The sequence below is a fragment of the Nicotiana tomentosiformis genome, chromosome 6 (genome assembly GCF_000390325.3).
Source record: "Nicotiana tomentosiformis chromosome 6, ASM39032v3, whole genome shotgun sequence".
NCBI classification, from domain to species: Eukaryota; Viridiplantae; Streptophyta; class Magnoliopsida; order Solanales; family Solanaceae; genus Nicotiana; species Nicotiana tomentosiformis.
This window is the reverse complement of record NC_090817.1, coordinates 70,848,412-70,855,779: the sequence shown is the minus strand read 5'-3', so window position 1 is coordinate 70,855,779 and position 7,368 is coordinate 70,848,412. Positions and strand designations below refer to the sequence as shown.

At 34.8% G+C, this 7,368-nt stretch overlaps 1 long non-coding RNA gene across 2 annotated transcripts; it reads left to right on the top strand.

Annotated features, from left to right (window-relative positions):
* The first annotated feature begins 2,473 nt into the window (after positions 1-2,473).
* Positions 2,474-6,526, top strand: LOC104114656 (uncharacterized). Of its 2 annotated transcripts, none has more exons than XR_690435.3 (3): positions 2,474-2,821; positions 3,552-3,651; positions 6,305-6,526. It is a non-coding gene; the product is annotated as an uncharacterized lncRNA (long non-coding RNA). The 2 variants fall into 2 exon arrangements; XR_690436.4 differs by having other exon boundaries at positions 2,476-2,821; positions 3,572-3,651.
* The last annotated feature ends 842 nt before the right edge of the window (positions 6,527-7,368 follow it).

Below are 7,368 nucleotides of genomic sequence, written 5' to 3'. Positions count from 1 at the left end.
ACTGAAAGAAAGAAATATAAATGCAGAAACTGATACTGAGCTGATAATTGAGAATTGATAATTGATAACTAAAATGATAATTGTTGAAACTGAAACTCAAATGATAACTGATAACTAAACAGAACAAATGAAGTAAGGATATGAATACTCCCTCTTCTAAATGATGAACCACCTATATATCTGAATAAATAAACTATGGCCTCAGGCCCAATATATATGTGCACAAATTGTGGCCTCGGGCCCGAGTATATGTATACATAACTGCGGCCTCAGACCCAAAGATGCATAAAGCATAAACTGTGGCCTCAGGCCCAAATACAGGTGTTCAAAATTTAGGGATTTAAAGAAGGAACTAAGAATCATAATGCAATACATGATACTGAAATACTGAATCATACTGAGTTGTATGATACTGGGATACTGAATAGAACTAGACTGAGACATGTATTCATGAACTTATTATGGAAACTTCAACTTCAACTGCTTATGGAATGCTAAGTAATCTAGACTAAGACTTATGGGCATCAAACCCAAGTCTATATTGATTACACACTAAGCTCAAAAAGTTAAGAATGAAAGTCATGAACGAGTTATGAAGCTAGAGAATAAGAATTCTGAAACTATTCAAGGAACTAGGCTTAACTATATATTTCTGAGGCAATTAGTAACGTTGTAAAAGAAACGTAGTGTAGGGAGAATAATTGACATTCCCAAACGTAAAGAGAGTTAGCCTCACATACCATATCTCTGGCCTTTTTTAAGAGTATCACGATATTCGTTGCCTCTTTCAACGATAATCTACATCAATATATATATATATATATATATATATATATATATATATATATATATATATATATATATATATATATCAAGAGGAACCAGTATTAACACTAATGCTCCTGTTTGAGTAACTTAGGAATTTTATCAAACACCTTATGGGTGTAAAGCCTCATAGCCCTTAGTCATTGGTCTTTTTCTTCACCAAGTTCTCATTCTACTACTTCTAGGTGATTCTACAATCCCAAAAAGATGTAACTAAAACCATTTCTCATCACCCAAATGTTTACATCAATCATAATTCAACAATCCAAAACTCTAGCATAGTGATTATGGTTCTCTTTATCAAACCCATTCATTATTCTCCCAAAAACTTATCAATTCATAGTTATAAATGATTAGGGAGTAGAAACATTACCTTTTCGAAGTTCACTCATCTTGAATTCGAGTTCTAGGATTTCCTTTCTCAATAATGGTGTCTCGATCGAATGACTAATGGGTGGAAGGATTTACCCAGGTTAATAAGGTATTGGAGAATTGAAATTAACTTAGAATCATCGTTAGAACTTACCTTGGATGATGGAGGGACCTTGGGGAAGTTAGGTTCTTGAGAGCTTCCCTTTCTAGAGTAGGTTTTCGTGTTTTGGGTGTGGGGGAACGAGGTAGGGCTTTTAAATAAGTGAACACATCCCAAAATGAGGAGGAAAATAAAAGTAGCTCGGGTAAACATCGTCGGCACGGAGCATTGTCAGGGGCGCCAAAATAACTGTGCAAGGCGCCAAAACTACAGTGCCTTGCACTGTCTAGGGCGCTGAGGTTGATGCCCTGGACAGTGCCTCGCACTATCTGGGGAGCTGAGGTTGATGCCCTCGACAGTGCCTTGCACTGTCAGGGGTGCTGATGTTAATGCCCTAGACAGTTGCTCTGTCTATGGCCGTGAGTTCTTATGGCCTTGCACTGTCTATGTCCGTGAGTTTTCATGGCCTTGCACTGACTAAGACTATAAGACGTACCTCCTATAAACTTAGTCGATTCTATCGAATTTATGCACCTCATTATCGGTCTTGATTCCAAAACAACGGTTTCCACCATACTCATCCCAATAGGACCTCCCATTGATACTCATTTAATGCATCCACAACTAATTCAGATTTACGGAGTGTTACACTAATAGAACGCGACTTCTTCTTCTTACGAATCTCCGCAAGCATCATGGAAAACTACTCGCCCCATTCACTTAGCAGTTAGAAACACACGATCATGTTACTCCAAACCAACCCTCAGTTGTCTAAGCGTAATCTCCACAACCACGATCCTCTCACCTTGCCCCTTCTTGTAGCTCACTACCAGAAAATGGGCCTATTGCAACCGTTGTTATAGCAATGGTTCAAAAACCGTTGCCATAGAATATATGGTAATGGTTACAACTGTTACAATAACATTTAGGTGATATCAGCACACTTTAGCTATACAACCGTTGCAATTGTAAAACAATCATTGCCATAGATGCATTTGTCGCAACGGTTAAATAAACTGTCCCAATAAAACTATCTATGGGAACAGTTATTTTCCCCCCTGAATTTTGTTAAACCCGCCAAAACAACCCCTATTTATTTTATTTTTGAATAATTTTAATAATCTAAATATTAAATAAACATTTTTTTAGCCCTTTCCCACTAAAACCTACGATACCCCCAAAGCTAGCCGATACCCCTAAAGTAAAAGCCCACAGATATTTCCCTACTCAATTTGGATACACCCCCAATTACAGACGCCTCTCTCACTCCAAAAATCTTCTTCTCTCTTTCACTCTGAGAAATCTGTTGAATCTTCCTATCCATCGTATTCCTCTCTTTCACTCTGTGAACTTTGCTATATCATTGGCTTTATGGGTTTTTACAAATAATTTTTGCTGATTTGGTGGACACTTCTTTGGGTAGCGTGAATGGGGGTGACGAATTTTTGAGGCATTTGAGAAAACTTCCCCAAAACAGGTGCTCTCCCCCAAATCCCTAAATCCAACAGCAGTGATTTTAGCCATGTAAGTTCTTTTGATGCCTTTTTTAACTCTTCAATCTATCCATGGAGGTTGTAGAATTGCTCTAGGGATGGTGTATTTATATTGATTGATAAATAGTACATCACCGCTGTGAATCTGAATTTTTTCTCGTTGTTTTTATTTTTATTTTGTGGTGTCAAACCAGTAATTTTTTGGTGAAACGGTGTTTTCTCTCCTTTTTTTCTTCTCTCTTTCGCTCTAACAAATCCGAACATGCAAAGGTTAGAGTTAATTCTGAAATGTTGTTTGTCTGTTCTCTAACAAATTTTTTGGGATTTGTGTTTTAACAGATATTTCAAATTAATTAAATTGTCAAGTTCTCTTTTTCTTCTTGTTCTTCTTCTTTTAATTATAAAAGTGATATATGGAGCAGAAGGAAAGAGATGAACATGAATTAAGCCAAAAAAGAAAGATATAAACCTTAAATTAATTAAATTTAATAGATAGTGCGCAGATGGTTAATTATGTTTGTTTCTTCTTTTGAATTGATAATAGCTTTTGCTATCCCGAAATCCAAAGGCTACAAGGTTTACAAAATCCAATACCTATTGGAACTTACACAAAAAAAACCATACTTTGAGTCTAATTAGTTTGTTTTTGAATCTAAGGCAAGATTATTTCTTGTTCTCTTTGCTCGAATGCTCTCCAAGTAGTCCCTCTCTGATGTCATTTTTTAGTTTTTTTTTACATGCTCCTCCTTGTTGAACTGTAGAACTTTCCTTGGTGGTATAGATATTGTTAGCTGAGAGAAAATTTATTTCTGGTAGCCGAGGAGAAATCATTGCTGGTAACTTAGGGAACACTCGTTGCTGGTAAGTTTTCTTAATTCAAATTTTTGATAATTGGATTTGCTGGTAGTGTATTTGTATTTCGCTTATTTATCTTGTTATGTATGTTACTCTGAATTAGTTTTTTTTTTGTGCTATCTTGGGGTTTAACTAATGATGCCTTGAGTTAAGTTACAAGATGTTGCTGAAGTCTAATTTTTTTTGGAAATGAAATGCATGGGTTGAGTACTGCTCTAAATTAAGTTACTACAAATGACAAAATAGGCAAGCATTGTGTTATTTAATATTGTTCTGTAATATTTTGTTGCAAGAATACAAAAAAGTCAACCTATTTCTTAGAGTTACCCAGCTAGCTAGATATTTATTATGTGAGCCTGCAGAAGACTCATAAAAATATACAAATGCACTATGTTAACATTGATTATCTATGCCTCTTTTACTTAAAAAGGTTCTCAATTTAATCATCTAATTTATTGGGATATTTTCTTTAGACGAAGCAGACTGCTTAGCGCTATATTCTAGCACAAAGTCCTTTTGTTAATGTGTAAGTATTTTCTTTAGTTGATAAGAAGTGGGAGCTTTATTGTCTGTTCCTTATTTTGGAGCATCTCATTGCTATTTGAGACTTTCCTCATGACCGTTGCTTTTCAGAATACTACATTATAAAAAAAATCCTATACTAGTCTAATCATAAATTGTAAAGAGAATATACTGTTTTAGTTGAAATAACTCAATACATTATGCAAACCACCACTTATCTCTTTACATGTTCCAACAGATTAGCATGCAATGTACAAAATATAATTTAGATTAGCATGCAATGTACAACAGATTAGCATGAATATAATTTATATTATGAGTATTGTAGGGTTTTTGTTTTGATCTTTCGGATTTCTTTTGAAAAGTCTGCATCCAAATTTCTTTAGCAAAAGTGATTCGATCTCATACGGAGCCAAATCATTTCCCTTCAAAGATGTGGTATAGGTTTTAGGCTTAATATATACTTTACCTATCAACTTGTATGAAAAATCTTTTCACACGTTGAATTTTCTTTAGACGCTTTAAGTTACTAGAAAATTCTACATGTTTAGCATACCAAAATTTCCTTATTGAAACAAGTTAAAACTTTTAAGAAAAATGAAAGAACTTTGCTGAATTGTCATTATGTTATTACCATTTGGAGTAAAACCAAAATAGGACAAGGTTGTGTGTCCTTGTAAGCATTCATAAATCAAATATTGGTTATTCACATGTTGGTATGAGTTATGAAACTGCTGTGGAAGGTCATCATTGGAGGATAATAACATCAGCGTTTTCACATATTAGTTTGCTTCATCTTGTTTTTAACTGGAATAATCTGAATAAATGTGAATACATTCGCTTAAGCTTCATATATGAATCTGTATTTAAAAGAGTATTGAAAGAACTTAGATAGCATGCTAATACTCTGAAAATAATTGATAAAGAACGTGAGTTTATCTGTTATTGTTGAAAAATTTGTCAAAGATTGGTTCGGTTTTCCTATTGATGTTGGATTTCCTGTTTCATGAGTTTATGAAGAGCTATGTTTCCTCCTATGGCATGAGCTTTGCCTAAGGATCATTGAGAGCACTTGAGTCATTTGACTTGATATCTAGACTAGTTACACTGATTCTTAGATGGATCACAACATTTTCTTATCTAATGCTCGAAGTTGGAATAGGTAATTGGCTATTATTTCAGACTTTGCAACTGTCTCAACTCACTTAGATCTGGCATAGCTTATTTATCTATTGCATGTTGTCTTCCTCATATGAGTACATCTGATTTTGTTCTTTTGTGTATATTGTCAACCTTAGTTTTTGTGTTTCGTTGTCACTGTTTTAATATGCTTCCCTGCTAGTTAGTTGTCATGTCAGTGATGGCTTTTCTAACCTAATAGACCTATAGAGATACCATGGTTATACCAGAGGCCCTCCATCAATCAAATTTTTGCTAGGATTCAAGTTAGGAAGAAGTTCCCAATGACAAATGAAACTAAAGAAGAGAAACTCTATGGATGTTTATCTTGTTGTAAGCTACACATCCCTTAATGGTCAACCTGTTGCTATGTAGTGGATATAGTAGTAGGTTTAACTTGTTATTCACAAATGTTTCTTATGCATCTTTTTTTCTTAGTAGTGAGTGTCAGCTCAAATTTTTATCATCAAAATCATGTCTAGTCCATCCTTCGTGCTGCAGTTGTATGGGTTTTATTTTTCTAGCTCAATACCTATTTGCAGTGTAATTGGTACAAAAGATTTGGCCTCTTTTAGGCCAACGGCCCTGGTCATTGTGTAGGGAATCAAGTGGACCATGTCCACGGTTTCGTATTGCTCTCTCATTTTTTAAAATTCTTCTAGTGGTTTGATTTATTGCCTTTACCTAGTGGGGTCAACTTGTGCAAAAGTGTTCGTCCTGAGACTGCAACCAGTGTTTATTTGGAAGTTTTTCCCTTACTTTGTTGCTTAAAAACTAGTTCATATACAGTGCTGCAGCATGTTCCTAGGCTCATGACTAGCATCTTTTATGTCCAATCTTTTCTCTTTCTTTTTTGTTCCATATATTTAGTCTAGGCATTCAATATCATTGTGTGCTAGGAGCATTCTTAGACCGGATTCTCTCGAAGGGTAATGACTTTATTTATCCTCATTTGTAGGTGGAGTAGATCAAGAAATGAAAGATGAAGGCGGTGAAGATCTAGACCTTACTTAAGATGAATTTTGAATTGCTATAGATGAATGTTCTAGAAATCTTTTGTTATCAACATTTTGAAAATTTATTAAACTTATGCACTTGGGTAGAACATTTGCTTTATGGATATTATTAGCTTGTTCGACAATTTATGTTATTAATAGTTTCATTTTGTGATTTATTTAAATTTTAGTGTTATTATAATTTATTATATATATAAAATTTATTTACATATTTTTGTTTTAAATGAACTGTTACAATAGCATACTAGAACCGTTGTAATAGGACAAATGGCGTTCCATTAGAGAATGTAAATCGTTGCAATAGCTCCGGTAAACCGTTCCAAAATGTCCCATAAACCGTTCTAATAAACCATAACAATACAAATAAAACCGTTACAATAGCTTAAAGAAATCGTTGTTATATCCATACATAACCGTAACACTAGCTTACATAAGTGTTGCATTAGATAATATGGTAACAGTTATGAACCGTTGCATAAATAATATAGTAACGATTTTAAACCGTTCCAATTGGAAAGAATAATCGTTCCAACAGAGAAAGGGAAATCCGTTGCGATATATGTCTCTATAGCAACAAAGATGCAAACCGTTGCAAGAACCGTTCCTATAGCTATATTGGCACGCCGGCGGATGGAACGGTCTGTAAACCGTTCTATCTCTATGGCAACGGTTTATCTACCTATTGGAACGGGTTTCCATGCGTTACCATAGACTAATTTTTCAGTAGTGTAGATATTCTCCTACGTCGAGTCTTAAACAACACAAATATAATGGATGTCATGTCTATCTCCTCAATCTATTCATCATCTATCTTTTCCAGCTTGTACTTGGCCGGCACCGATATCAAGGTATGCATGAAATACAAAATCCACTTCATGTTTTTGCGGGTCTTTTATCCGACTCTTCAAAACATCCCCAATGTTCACAAATATGCCCGTCATAAGAGCGTATATGAGGAACACTCCTCTCCAATATCACATCCAACTTGTTTCTAGACGGTATCTAC